The following is a 12,830-nucleotide window of genomic DNA, read 5'->3' as shown; positions in this document are numbered from 1 at the left end:
AGCCCGGATCGTCGGTCAAAGTTGTCGGCGCAAATGTATAAGCGCAAGCGTGAAGGATCAATTTCAGGATAATTGAGAGTTGCGCGACGAGGGAAAAAAAAATGGTGCAAATCAACAAGAAAAAAATGTAAAAGTAAATAAATAAAAGGATGAGGGGAAATTCTTGAATTGACGCTTAAAATGAATTCGGGTCCAGAAAAGCCACACTGCTTCACAGGACGGGGCAGTTTAAAAGAATAAAGCGAAAGGAACATGGCGGGTGCGATCATACCAGCACTAATGCACCGGATCCCATCAGAACTCCGAAGTTAAGCGTGCTTGGGCGAGAGTAGTACTAGGATGGATGACCCCCTGGGAAGTCCTCGTGTTGCACCCCTCGCTTTTTTGTTTCGAAATCCAAATTTCCTCTTCGTTCTTTATGCTATAGTAATTTAGCTCCGTCGGAACGATTGCTTTATATTTTGCTAGTTATCGAAGCATGAAGGCGGATCTGAAGGCGCGAGACAAGTCAGGAACGGTACGGCTGGATCGAAGCCCGGATCGTCGGTCAAGGTTGTCGGCGCAAATGTATAAGCGCAAGCGTGAAGGATCACTTTCAGGATAATTGAGAGTTGTGCGACGAGGGAAAAAAAAGGTGCAAAGCAACAAGAAAAAAATATAAAAGTAAATAAATAAAAGGATGAGAGGAAATTCATGAATTGACGCTTAGAATGAATTCGGGTCCAGAAAAGCCAAACTGCTTCACAGGACGTGGCAGTTTAAAAGAATAAAGCGAAAGGAACATGGCGGGTGCGATCATACCAGCACTAATGCACCGGATCCCATCAGAACTTCGAAGTTAAGCGTGCTTGGGCGACAGTAGTACTAGGATGGGTGACCCTAGGCCGGTCAACGGGTCGGGTCTACACCCGGATCCGGATCGGATCCCTGAAATTTTTGCGGGTATGGGTAGGGATTTAATTCCGTTATCCGGATCCGGATCCGTTTTTTCAAACAAAAAAACGGGTCGGATACGGAATATAGTATTCCGACCCGTACTAGACCCGGATCCGGATATAAATGATTTAATAATTTATAAAAAATATATATTATCAATATAATTTGATTAGGATGATGTATTTGAGTAAAATCAATTTGATTTATTTTCTTATTTGGTTTTTTCTTTGCATTAGCTAGAAATTTGTTTACAAATATATCTTTTTCTCTTTTTTGTTAGAAATTATAAATTTTGGTAAATTTGTTCGGGTAGACCCGACCCGGATCCGAGACTCGCTGGGTCCGGATCCGGAACACCGAATAAAAGACCCGTCGGGTAAACGGGTCGGATCCGGGTCCGGGTCCGGAATAAAGAATTCCGGCCCGGACCCGGCCCGTTGACACCCCTAGGTGACCCCCTGGGAAATCCTCGTGTTGCAACCCTCCCTTTTTTGTTTCGAAATCCAAATTTCCCCTTCGTTCTTTATGTTGTAGTAATTTAGCTCCGTCGGAACGATTGCTTTATATTTTGCTTCTCATCGAAGCATGAAGGCGGATCTGAAGGCGCGAGACAAGTCAGGAACGGTACGGCTGGATCGAAGCCCGGATCGTCGGTCAAAGTTGTCGGCGCAAATGTATAAGCGCAAGCGTGAAGAATCAATTTCAGAATAATTGAGAGTTGCGCGACGAGGGAAAAAAAAATGGTGCAAATCAACAAGAAAAAAATGTAAAAGTAAATAAATAAAAGGATGAGGGGAAATTCTTGAATTGACGCTTAAAATGAATTCGGGTCCAGAAAAGCCACACTGCTTCACAGGACGGGGCAGTTTAAAAGAATAAAGCGAAAGGAACATGGCGGGTGCGATCATACCAGCACTAATGCACCGGATCCCATCAGAACTCCGAAGTTAAGCGTGCTTGGGCGAGAGTAGTACTAGGATGGGTGACCCCCTGGGAAGTCCTCGTGTTGCACCCCTCCCTTTTTTGTTTCGAAATCCAAATTTCCCCTTCGTTCTTTATGCTGTAGTAATTTAGCTCCGTCGGAACGATTGCTTTATATTTTGCTTCTTATCGAAGCATGAAGGCGGATCTGAAGGCGCGAGACAAGTCAGGAACGGTACGGCTGGATCGAAGCCCGGATCGTCGGTCAAGGTTGTCGGCGCAAATGTATAAGCGCAAGCGTGAAGGATCACTTTCAGGATAATTGAGAGTTGTGCGACGAGGGAAAAAAAAGGTGCAAAGCAACAAGAAAAAAATATAAAAGTAAATAAATAAAAGGATGAGAGGAAATTCATGAATTGACGCTTAGAATGAATTCGGGTCCAGAAAAGCCAAACTGCTTCACAGGACGTGGCAGTTTAAAAGAATAAAGCGAAAGGAACATGGCTGGTGCGATCATACCAGCACTAATGCACCGGATCCCATCAGAACTCCGAAGTTAAGCGTGCTTGGGCGACAGTAGTACTAGGATGGGTGACCCTAGGCCGGTCAACGGGTCGGGTCTACACCCGGATCCGGATCGGATCCCTGAAATTTTTGCGGGTATGGGTAGGGATTTAATTCCGTTATCCGGATCCGGATCCGTTTTTTCAAACAAAAAAACGGGTCGGATACGGAATATAGTATTCCGACCCGTACTAGACCCGGATCCGGATATAAATGATTTAATAATTTATAAAAAATATATATTATCAATATAATTTGATTAGGATGATGTATTTGAGTAAAATCAATTTGATTTATTTTCTTATTTGGTTTTTTCTTTGCATTAGCTAGAAATTAGTTTACAAATATATCTTTTTCTCTTTTTTGTTAGAAATTATAAATTTTGGTAAATTTCTTCGGGTAGACCCGACCCGGATCCGAGACTCGCTGGGTCCGGATCCGGAACACCGAATAAAAGACCCGTCGGGTAAACGGGTCGGATCCGGGTCCGGGTCCGGAATAAAGAATTCCGGCCCGGACCCGGCCCGTTGACACCCCTAGGTGACCCCCTGGGAAATCCTCGTGTTGCAACCCTCCCTTTTTTGTTTCGAAATCCAAATTTCCCCTTCGTTCTTTATGTTGTAGTAATTTAGCTCCGTCGGAACGATTGCTTTATATTTTGCTTCTCATCGAAGCATGAAGGCGGATCTGAAGGCGCGAGACAAGTCAGGAACGGTACGGCTGGATCGAAGCCCGGATCGTCGGTCAAAGTTGTCGGCGCAAATGTATAAGCGCAAGCGTGAAGAATCAATTTCAGGATAATTGAGAGTTGCGCGACGAGGGAAAAAAAATGGTGCAAATCAACAAGAAAAAAATGTAAAAGTAAATAAATAAAAGGATGAGGGGAAATTCTTGAATTGACGCTTAAAATGAATTCGGGTCCAGAAAAGCCACACTGCTTCACAGGACGGGGCAGTTTAAAAGAATAAAGCGAAAGGAACATGGCGGGTGCGATCATACCAGCACTAATGCACCGGATCCCATCAGAACTCCGAAGTTAAGCGTGCTTGGGCGAGAGTAGTACTAGGATGGGTGACCCCCTGGGAAGTCCTCGTGTTGCACCCCTCCCTTTTTTGTTTCGAAATCCAAATTTCCCCTTCGTTCTTTATGCTGTAGTAATTTAGCTCCGTCGGAACGATTGCTTTATATTTTGCTTCTTATCGAAGCATGAAGGCGGATCTGAAGGCGCGAGACAAGTCAGGAACGGTACGGCTGGATCGAAGCCCGGATCGTCGGTCAAGGTTGTCGGCGCAAATGTATAAGCGCAAGCGTGAAGGATCACTTTCAGGATAATTGAGAGTTGTGCGACGAGGGAAAAAAAAGGTGCAAAGCAACAAGAAAAAAATATAAAAGTAAATAAATAAAAGGATGAGAGGAAATTCATGAATTGACGCTTAGAATGAATTCGGGTCCAGAAAAGCCAAACTGCTTCACAGGACGTGGCAGTTTAAAAGAATAAAGCGAAAGGAACATGGTGGGTGCGATCATACCAGCACTAATGCACCGGATCCCATCAGAACTCCGAAGTTAAGCGTGCTTGGGCGAGAGTAGTACTAGGATGGGTGACCCCCTGGGAAGTCCTCGTGTTGCACCCCTCCCTTTTTTGTTTCGAAATCCAAATTTCCCCTTCGTTCTTTATGCTGTAGTAATTTAGCTCCGTCGGAACGATTGCTTTATATTTTGCTTCTTATCGAAGCATGAAGGCGGATCTGAAGGCGCGAGACAAGTCAGGAACGGTACGGCTGGATCGAAGCCCGGATCGTCGGTCAAAGTTGTCGGCGCAAATGTATAAGCGCAAGCGTGAAGGATCAATTTCAGGATAATTGAGAGTTGTGCGACGAGGGAAAAAAAAGGTGCAAAGCAACAAGAAAAAAATATAAAAGTAAATAAATAAAAGGATGAGAGGAAATTCATGAATTGACGCTTAGAATGAATTCGGGTCCAGAAAAGCCAAACTGCTTCACAGGACGTGGCAGTTTAAAAGAATAAAGCGAAAGGAACATGGCGGGTGCGATCATACCAGCACTAATGCACCGGATCCCATCAGAACTTCGAAATTAAGCGTGCTTGGGCGACAGTAGTACTAGGATGGGTGACCCTAGGCCGGTCAACGGGTCGGGTCTACACCCGGATCCGGATCGGATCGCTGAAATTTTTGCGGGTATGGGTAGGGATTTAATTCCGTTATCCGGATCCGGATCCGTTTTTTCAAACAAAAAAACGGGTCGGATACGGAATATAGTATTCCGACCCGTACTAGACCCGGATCCGGATATAAATGATTTGATAATTTATAAAAAATATATATTATCAATATAATTTGATTAGGATGATGTATTTGAGTAAAATCAATTTGATTTATTTTCTTATTTGGTTTTTTCTTTGCATTAGCTAGAAATTAGTTTACAAATATATCTCTTTCTCTTTTTTGTTAGAAATTATAAATTTTGGCAAATTTGTTCGGGTAGACCCGACCCGGATCCGAGACTCGCCGGGTCCGGATCCGGAACACCGAATAAAAGACCCGTCGGGTAAACGGGTCGGATCCGGGTCCGGGTCCGGAATAATGAATTCCGGCCCGGACCCGGCCCGTTGACACCCCTAGGTGACCCCCTGGGAAATCCTCGTGTTGCACCCCTTCCTTTTTTGTTTCGAAATCCAAATTTCCCCTTCGTTCTTTATGCTGTAGTAATTTAGCTCCGTCGGAACGATTGCTTTATATTTTGCTTCTCATCGAAGCATGAAGGCGGATCTGAAGGCGCGAGACAAGTCAGGAACGGTACGGCTGGATCGAAGCCCGGATCGTCGGTCAAAGTTGTCGGCGCAAATGTATAAGCGCAAGCGTGAAGAATCAATTTCAGGATAATTGAGAGTTGCGCGACGAGGGAAAAAAAAATGGTGCAAATCAACAAGAAAAAAATGTAAAAGTAAATAAATAAAAGGATGAGGGGAAATTCTTGAATTGACGCTTAAAATGAATTCGGGTCCAGAAAAGCCACACTGCTTCACAGGACGGGGCAGTTTAAAAGAATAAAGCGAAAGGAACATGGCGGGTGCGATCATACCAGCACTAATGCACCGGATCCCATCAGAACTCCGAAGTTAAGCGTGCTTGGGCGAGAGTAGTACTAGGATGGGTGACCCCCTGGGAAGTCCTCGTGTTGCACCCCTCCCTTTTTTGTTTCGAAATCCAAATTTCCCCTTCGTTCTTTATGCTGTAGTAATTTAGCTCCGTCGGAACGATTGCTTTATATTTTGCTTCTTATCGAAGCATGAAGGCGGATCTGAAGGCGCGAGACAAGTCAGGAACGGTACGGCTGGATCGAAGCCCGGATCGTCGGTCAAGGTTGTCGGCGCAAATGTATAAGCGCAAGCGTGAAGGATCACTTTCAGGATAATTGAGAGTTGTGCGACGAGGGAAAAAAAAGGTGCAAAGCAACAAGAAAAAAATATAAAAGTAAATAAATAAAAGGATGAGAGGAAATTCATGAATTGACGCTTAGAATGAATTCGGGTCCAGAAAAGCCAAACTGCTTCACAGGACGTGGCAGTTTAAAAGAATAAAGCGAAAGGAACATGGCGGGTGCGATCATACCAGCACTAATGCACCGGATCCCATCAGAACTCCGAAGTTAAGCGTGCTTGGGCGACAGTAGTACTAGGATGGGTGACCCTAGGCCGGTCAACGGGTCGGGTCTAGACCCGGATCCGGATCGGATCCCTGAAATTTTTGCGGGTATGGGTAGGGATTTAATTCCGTTATCCGGATCCGCATCCATTTTTTCAAACAAAAAAACGGGTCGGATACGGAATATAGTATTCCGACCCGTATTAGACCCGGATCCGGATATAAATGATTTAATAATTTATAAAAAATATATATTATCAATATAATTTGATTAGGATGATGTATTTGAGTAAAATCAATTTGATTTATTTTCTTATTTGGTTTTTTCTTTGCATTAGTTAGAAATTAGTTTGCAAATATATCTTTTTCTCTTTTTTGTTAGAAATTATAAATTTTGGCAAATTTGTTCGGGTAGACCCGACCCGGATCCGAGACTCGCCAGGTCCGGATCCGGAACACCGAATAAAAGACCCGTCGGGTAAACGGGTCGGATCCGGGTCCGGAATAATGAATTCCGGCCCGGACCCGGCCCGTTGACACCCCTAGGTGACCCCCTGGGAAATCCTCGTGTTGCACCCCTCCCTTTTTGTTTCGAAATCCAAATTTCCCCTTCGTTCTTTATGCTGTAGTAATTTAGCTCCGTCGGAACGATTGCTTTATATTTTGCTTCTCATCGAAGCATGAAGGCGGATCTGAAGGCGCGAGACAAGTCAGGAACGGTACGGCTGGATCGAAGCCCGGATCGTCGGTCAAAGTTGTCGGCGCAAATGTATAAGCGCAAGCGTGAAGGATCAATTTCAGGATAATTGAGAGTTGCGCGACGAGGGAAAAAAAAATGGTGCAAATCAACAAGAAAAAAATGTAAAAGTAAATAAATAAAAGGATGAGGGGAAATTCTTGAATTGACGCTTAAAATGAATTCGGGTCCAGAAAAGCCACACTGCTTCACAGGACGGGGCAGTTTAAAAGAATAAAGCGAAAGGAACATGGCGGGTGCGATCATACCAGCACTAATGCACCGGATCCCATCAGAACTCCGAAGTTAAGCGTGCTTGGGCGAGAGTAGTACTAGGATGGATGACCCCCTGGGAAGTCCTCGTGTTGCACCCCTCGCTTTTTTGTTTCGAAATCCAAATTTCCTCTTCGTTCTTTATGCTATAGTAATTTAGCTCCGTCGGAACGATTGCTTTATATTTTGCTAGTTATCGAAGCATGAAGGCGGATCTGAAGGCGCGAGACAAGTCAGGAACGGTACGGCTGGATCGAAGCCCGGATCGTCGGTCAAGGTTGTCGGCGCAAATGTATAAGCGCAAGCGTGAAGGATCACTTTCAGGATAATTGAGAGTTGTGCGACGAGGGAAAAAAAAGGTGCAAAGCAACAAGAAAAAAATATAAAAGTAAATAAATAAAAGGATGAGAGGAAATTCATGAATTGACGCTTAGAATGAATTCGGGTCCAGAAAAGCCAAACTGCTTCACAGGACGTGGCAGTTTAAAAGAATAAAGCGAAAGGAACATGGCGGGTGCGATCATACCAGCACTAATGCACCGGATCCCATCAGAACTTCGAAGTTAAGCGTGCTTGGGCGACAGTAGTACTAGGATGGGTGACCCTAGGCCGGTCAACGGGTCGGGTCTACACCCGGATCCGGATCGGATCCCTGAAATTTTTGCGGGTATGGGTAGGGATTTAATTCCGTTATCCGGATCCGGATCCGTTTTTTCAAACAAAAAAACGGGTCGGATACGGAATATAGTATTCCGACCCGTACTAGACCCGGATCCGGATATAAATGATTTAATAATTTATAAAAAATATATATTATCAATATAATTTGATTAGGATGATGTATTTGAGTAAAATCAATTTGATTTATTTTCTTATTTGGTTTTTTCTTTGCATTAGCTAGAAATTTGTTTACAAATATATCTTTTTCTCTTTTTTGTTAGAAATTATAAATTTTGGTAAATTTGTTCGGGTAGACCCGACCCGGATCCGAGACTCGCTGGGTCCGGATCCGGAACACCGAATAAAAGACCCGTCGGGTAAACGGGTCGGATCCGGGTCCGGGTCCGGAATAAAGAATTCCGGCCCGGACCCGGCCCGTTGACACCCCTAGGTGACCCCCTGGGAAATCCTCGTGTTGCAACCCTCCCTTTTTTGTTTCGAAATCCAAATTTCCCCTTCGTTCTTTATGTTGTAGTAATTTAGCTCCGTCGGAACGATTGCTTTATATTTTGCTTCTCATCGAAGCATGAAGGCGGATCTGAAGGCGCGAGACAAGTCAGGAACGGTACGGCTGGATCGAAGCCCGGATCGTCGGTCAAAGTTGTCGGCGCAAATGTATAAGCGCAAGCGTGAAGAATCAATTTCAGGATAATTGAGAGTTGCGCGACGAGGGAAAAAAAAATGGTGCAAATCAACAAGAAAAAAATGTAAAAGTAAATAAATAAAAGGATGAGGGGAAATTCTTGAATTGACGCTTAAAATGAATTCGGGTCCAGAAAAGCCACACTGCTTCACAGGACGGGGCAGTTTAAAAGAATAAAGCGAAAGGAACATGGCGGGTGCGATCATACCAGCACTAATGCACCGGATCCCATCAGAACTCCGAAGTTAAGCGTGCTTGGGCGAGAGTAGTACTAGGATGGGTGACCCCCTGGGAAGTCCTCGTGTTGCACCCCTCCCTTTTTTGTTTCGAAATCCAAATTTCCCCTTCGTTCTTTATGCTGTAGTAATTTAGCTCCGTCGGAACGATTGCTTTATATTTTGCTTCTTATCGAAGCATGAAGGCGGATCTGAAGGCGCGAGACAAGTCAGGAACGGTACGGCTGGATCGAAGCCCGGATCGTCGGTCAAGGTTGTCGGCGCAAATGTATAAGCGCAAGCGTGAAGGATCACTTTCAGGATAATTGAGAGTTGTGCGACGAGGGAAAAAAAAGGTGCAAAGCAACAAGAAAAAAATATAAAAGTAAATAAATAAAAGGATGAGAGGAAATTCATGAATTGACGCTTAGAATGAATTCGGGTCCAGAAAAGCCAAACTGCTTCACAGGACGTGGCAGTTTAAAAGAATAAAGCGAAAGGAACATGGCTGGTGCGATCATACCAGCACTAATGCACCGGATCCCATCAGAACTCCGAAGTTAAGCGTGCTTGGGCGACAGTAGTACTAGGATGGGTGACCCTAGGCCGGTCAACGGGTCGGGTCTACACCCGGATCCGGATCGGATCCCTGAAATTTTTGCGGGTATGGGTAGGGATTTAATTCCGTTATCCGGATCCGGATCCGTTTTTTCAAACAAAAAAACGGGTCGGATACGGAATATAGTATTCCGACCCGTACTAGACCCGGATCCGGATATAAATGATTTAATAATTTATAAAAAATATATATTATCAATATAATTTGATTAGGATGATGTATTTGAGTAAAATCAATTTGATTTATTTTCTTATTTGGTTTTTTCTTTGCATTAGCTAGAAATTAGTTTACAAATATATCTTTTTCTCTTTTTTGTTAGAAATTATAAATTTTGGTAAATTTCTTCGGGTAGACCCGACCCGGATCCGAGACTCGCTGGGTCCGGATCCGGAACACCGAATAAAAGACCCGTCGGGTAAACGGGTCGGATCCGGGTCCGGGTCCGGAATAAAGAATTCCGGCCCGGACCCGGCCCGTTGACACCCCTAGGTGACCCCCTGGGAAATCCTCGTGTTGCAACCCTCCCTTTTTTGTTTCGAAATCCAAATTTCCCCTTCGTTCTTTATGTTGTAGTAATTTAGCTCCGTCGGAACGATTGCTTTATATTTTGCTTCTCATCGAAGCATGAAGGCGGATCTGAAGGCGCGAGACAAGTCAGGAACGGTACGGCTGGATCGAAGCCCGGATCGTCGGTCAAAGTTGTCGGCGCAAATGTATAAGCGCAAGCGTGAAGAATCAATTTCAGGATAATTGAGAGTTGCGCGACGAGGGAAAAAAAAATGGTGCAAATCAACAAGAAAAAAATGTAAAAGTAAATAAATAAAAGGATGAGGGGAAATTCTTGAATTGACGCTTAAAATGAATTCGGGTCCAGAAAAGCCACACTGCTTCACAGGACGGGGCAGTTTAAAAGAATAAAGCGAAAGGAACATGGCGGGTGCGATCATACCAGCACTAATGCACCGGATCCCATCAGAACTCCGAAGTTAAGCGTGCTTGGGCGAGAGTAGTACTAGGATGGGTGACCCCCTGGGAAGTCCTCGTGTTGCACCCCTCCCTTTTTTGTTTCGAAATCCAAATTTCCCCTTCGTTCTTTATGCTGTAGTAATTTAGCTCCGTCGGAACGATTGCTTTATATTTTGCTTCTTATCGAAGCATGAAGGCGGATCTGAAGGCGCGAGACAAGTCAGGAACGGTACGGCTGGATCGAAGCCCGGATCGTCGGTCAAGGTTGTCGGCGCAAATGTATAAGCGCAAGCGTGAAGGATCACTTTCAGGATAATTGAGAGTTGTGCGACGAGGGAAAAAAAAGGTGCAAAGCAACAAGAAAAAAATATAAAAGTAAATAAATAAAAGGATGAGAGGAAATTCATGAATTGACGCTTAGAATGAATTCGGGTCCAGAAAATCCAAACTGCTTCACAGGACGTGGCAGTTTAAAAGAATAAAGCGAAAGGAACATGGTGGGTGCGATCATACCAGCACTAATGCACCGGATCCCATCAGAACTCCGAAGTTAAGCGTGCTTGGGCGAGAGTAGTACTAGGATGGGTGACCCCCTGGGAAGTCCTCGTGTTGCACCCCTCCCTTTTTTGTTTCGAAATCCAAATTTCCCCTTCGTTCTTTATGCTGTAGTAATTTAGCTCCGTCGGAACGATTGCTTTATATTTTGCTTCTTATCGAAGCATGAAGGCGGATCTGAAGGCGCGAGACAAGTCAGGAACGGTACGGCTGGATCGAAGCCCGGATCGTCGGTCAAAGTTGTCGGCGCAAATGTATAAGCGCAAGCGTGAAGGATCAATTTCAGGATAATTGAGAGTTGTGCGACGAGGGAAAAAAAAGGTGCAAAGCAACAAGAAAAAAATATAAAAGTAAATAAATAAAAGGATGAGAGGAAATTCATGAATTGACGCTTAGAATGAATTCGGGTCCAGAAAAGCCAAACTGCTTCACAGGACGTGGCAGTTTAAAAGAATAAAGCGAAAGGAACATGGCGGGTGCGATCATACCAGCACTAATGCACCGGATCCCATCAGAACTTCGAAATTAAGCGTGCTTGGGCGACAGTAGTACTAGGATGGGTGACCCTAGGCCGGTCAACGGGTCGGGTCTACACCCGGATCCGGATCGGATCGCTGAAATTTTTGCGGGTATGGGTAGGGATTTAATTCCGTTATCCGGATCCGGATCCGTTTTTTCAAACAAAAAAACGGGTCGGATACGGAATATAGTATTCCGACCCGTACTAGACCCGGATCCGGATATAAATGATTTGATAATTTATAAAAAATATATATTATCAATATAATTTGATTAGGATGATGTATTTGAGTAAAATCAATTTGATTTATTTTCTTATTTGGTTTTTTCTTTGCATTAGCTAGAAATTAGTTTACAAATATATCTCTTTCTCTTTTTTGTTAGAAATTATAAATTTTGGCAAATTTGTTCGGGTAGACCCGACCCGGATCCGAGACTCGCCGGGTCCGGATCCGGAACACCGAATAAAAGACCCGTCGGGTAAACGGGTCGGATCCGGGTCCGGGTCCGGAATAATGAATTCCGGCCCGGACCCGGCCCGTTGACACCCCTAGGTGACCCCCTGGGAAATCCTCGTGTTGCACCCCTTCCTTTTTTGTTTCGAAATCCAAATTTCCCCTTCGTTCTTTATGCTGTAGTAATTTAGCTCCGTCGGAACGATTGCTTTATATTTTGCTTCTCATCGAAGCATGAAGGCGGATCTGAAGGCGCGAGACAAGTCAGGAACGGTACGGCTGGATCGAAGCCCGGATCGTCGGTCAAAGTTGTCGGCGCAAATGTATAAGCGCAAGCGTGAAAGATCAATTTCAGGATAATTGAGAGTTGCGCGACGAGGGAAAAAAAATGGTGCAAATCAACAAGAAAAAAATGTAAAAGTAAATAAATAAAAGGATGAGGGGAAATTCTTGAATTGACGCTTAAAATGAATTCGGGTCCAGAAAAGCCACACTGCTTCACAGGACGAGGCAGTTTAAAAGAATAAAACGAAAGGAACATGGCGGGTGCGATCATACCAGCACTAATGCACCGGATCCCATCAGAACTCCGAAGTTAAGCGTGCTTGGGCGAGAGTAGTACTAGGATGGGTGACCCCCTGGGAAGTCCTCGTGTTGCACCCCTCCCTTTTTTGTTTCGAAATCCAAATTTCCCCTTCGTTCTTTATGCTGTAGTAATTTAGCTCCGTCGGAACGATTGCTTTATATTTTGCTTCTCATCGAAGCATGAAGGCGGATCTGAAGGCGCGAGACAAGTCAGGAACGGTACGGCTGGATCGAAGCTCGGATCGTCGGTCAAAGTTGTCGGCGCAAATGTATAAGCGCAAGCGTGAAGGATCAATTTCAGGATAATTGAGAGTTGTGCGACGAGGGAAAAAAAAGGTGCAAAGCAACAAGAAAAAAATATAAAAGTAAATAAATAAAAGGATGAGAGGAAATTCATGAATTGACGCTTAGAATGAATTCGGGTCCAGAAAAGCCAAACTGCTTCACAGGACGTGG

At 44.4% G+C, this 12,830-nt stretch overlaps 10 non-coding genes and 7 pseudogenes across 10 annotated transcripts; all 17 read left to right on the top strand.

Annotated features, from left to right (window-relative positions):
* Nucleotides 1-257: 257 nt before the first annotated feature.
* LOC140017660 (5S ribosomal RNA) lies at nucleotides 258-376 on the top strand. Its single transcript, XR_011823967.1, has one exon. It is a non-coding gene; the product is annotated as a 5S ribosomal RNA (ribosomal RNA).
* A 411-nt stretch (nucleotides 377-787) lies between these two features.
* LOC140019667 (5S ribosomal RNA) lies at nucleotides 788-905 on the top strand (annotated as a pseudogene).
* A 927-nt stretch (nucleotides 906-1,832) lies between these two features.
* Nucleotides 1,833-1,951, top strand: LOC140019581 (5S ribosomal RNA). The gene has a single exon (XR_011824636.1). It is a non-coding gene; the product is annotated as a 5S ribosomal RNA (ribosomal RNA).
* Nucleotides 1,952-2,362: 411 nt separating this feature from the next.
* Nucleotides 2,363-2,480, top strand: LOC140018532 (5S ribosomal RNA; annotated as a pseudogene).
* Nucleotides 2,481-3,406: 926 nt separating this feature from the next.
* On the top strand, nucleotides 3,407-3,525 carry LOC140019570 (5S ribosomal RNA). Its single transcript, XR_011824635.1, has one exon. It is a non-coding gene; the product is annotated as a 5S ribosomal RNA (ribosomal RNA).
* Nucleotides 3,526-3,936: 411 nt separating this feature from the next.
* LOC140019559 (5S ribosomal RNA) lies at nucleotides 3,937-4,055 on the top strand. The gene has a single exon (XR_011824634.1). It is a non-coding gene; the product is annotated as a 5S ribosomal RNA (ribosomal RNA).
* Nucleotides 4,056-4,466: 411 nt separating this feature from the next.
* LOC140020685 (5S ribosomal RNA) lies at nucleotides 4,467-4,584 on the top strand (annotated as a pseudogene).
* A 927-nt stretch (nucleotides 4,585-5,511) lies between these two features.
* Nucleotides 5,512-5,630, top strand: LOC140019548 (5S ribosomal RNA). Its single transcript, XR_011824633.1, has one exon. It is a non-coding gene; the product is annotated as a 5S ribosomal RNA (ribosomal RNA).
* Nucleotides 5,631-6,041: 411 nt separating this feature from the next.
* On the top strand, nucleotides 6,042-6,159 carry LOC140018261 (5S ribosomal RNA; annotated as a pseudogene).
* Nucleotides 6,160-7,079: 920 nt separating this feature from the next.
* Nucleotides 7,080-7,198, top strand: LOC140017659 (5S ribosomal RNA). Its single transcript, XR_011823966.1, has one exon. It is a non-coding gene; the product is annotated as a 5S ribosomal RNA (ribosomal RNA).
* Nucleotides 7,199-7,609: 411 nt separating this feature from the next.
* On the top strand, nucleotides 7,610-7,727 carry LOC140019666 (5S ribosomal RNA; annotated as a pseudogene).
* Nucleotides 7,728-8,654: 927 nt separating this feature from the next.
* On the top strand, nucleotides 8,655-8,773 carry LOC140019537 (5S ribosomal RNA). Its single transcript, XR_011824632.1, has one exon. It is a non-coding gene; the product is annotated as a 5S ribosomal RNA (ribosomal RNA).
* A 411-nt stretch (nucleotides 8,774-9,184) lies between these two features.
* LOC140018530 (5S ribosomal RNA) lies at nucleotides 9,185-9,302 on the top strand (annotated as a pseudogene).
* Nucleotides 9,303-10,229: 927 nt separating this feature from the next.
* LOC140019526 (5S ribosomal RNA) lies at nucleotides 10,230-10,348 on the top strand. The gene has a single exon (XR_011824631.1). It is a non-coding gene; the product is annotated as a 5S ribosomal RNA (ribosomal RNA).
* Nucleotides 10,349-10,759: 411 nt separating this feature from the next.
* Nucleotides 10,760-10,878, top strand: LOC140019515 (5S ribosomal RNA). Its single transcript, XR_011824630.1, has one exon. It is a non-coding gene; the product is annotated as a 5S ribosomal RNA (ribosomal RNA).
* A 411-nt stretch (nucleotides 10,879-11,289) lies between these two features.
* LOC140020684 (5S ribosomal RNA) lies at nucleotides 11,290-11,407 on the top strand (annotated as a pseudogene).
* A 926-nt stretch (nucleotides 11,408-12,333) lies between these two features.
* On the top strand, nucleotides 12,334-12,452 carry LOC140019503 (5S ribosomal RNA). Its single transcript, XR_011824628.1, has one exon. It is a non-coding gene; the product is annotated as a 5S ribosomal RNA (ribosomal RNA).
* The last annotated feature ends 378 nt before the right edge of the window (nucleotides 12,453-12,830 follow it).

Source organism: Coffea arabica, chromosome 11c (assembly GCF_036785885.1).
Source record: "Coffea arabica cultivar ET-39 chromosome 11c, Coffea Arabica ET-39 HiFi, whole genome shotgun sequence".
Classification (NCBI taxonomy): Eukaryota; Viridiplantae; Streptophyta; class Magnoliopsida; order Gentianales; family Rubiaceae; genus Coffea; species Coffea arabica.
The sequence above is the reverse complement of the archived record's forward strand: the minus strand, read 5'-3'. Positions and strand labels throughout refer to the sequence as shown.